A 376-nucleotide genomic window follows, 5' to 3' on the forward strand; every position below is an offset into this window, starting at 1 on the left:
ATCCATAACCTCACCTCAAGTAGCCCACCATAGGCTTTTCAGAAGTAGCTCACAATAGCTGGTCTCATAGCCCACAACTAGCTTTGATGAGTTATGCACAAGGAGGTGACTAAGCTACTTGGTCAAGGGACCAAACCCATGTTGAAGGGTTTGGTCAGCTGCTGAGCGGTCCAGCTCAGCAGCTCAGCGGTCTGGAGTGGAGCCTATAAATAAAGGCCATTTTCTTCGAGCAAAACAGATTACAACACATCATTTCTTCATAAAATTCTCTCAAAAATACTTGAAGGCCAGAATTCTCTCATTTAGGAATTCTTTCTTCATTTCTTAGTTTAGAATTTTCATTTTCAAGTAAATTTGTGTAATTTTTAGTTAGAAT

Source organism: Lupinus angustifolius, chromosome LG03, assembly GCF_001865875.1.
Source record: "Lupinus angustifolius cultivar Tanjil chromosome LG03, LupAngTanjil_v1.0, whole genome shotgun sequence".
In the NCBI taxonomy this organism is placed as follows: Eukaryota; Viridiplantae; Streptophyta; class Magnoliopsida; order Fabales; family Fabaceae; genus Lupinus; species Lupinus angustifolius.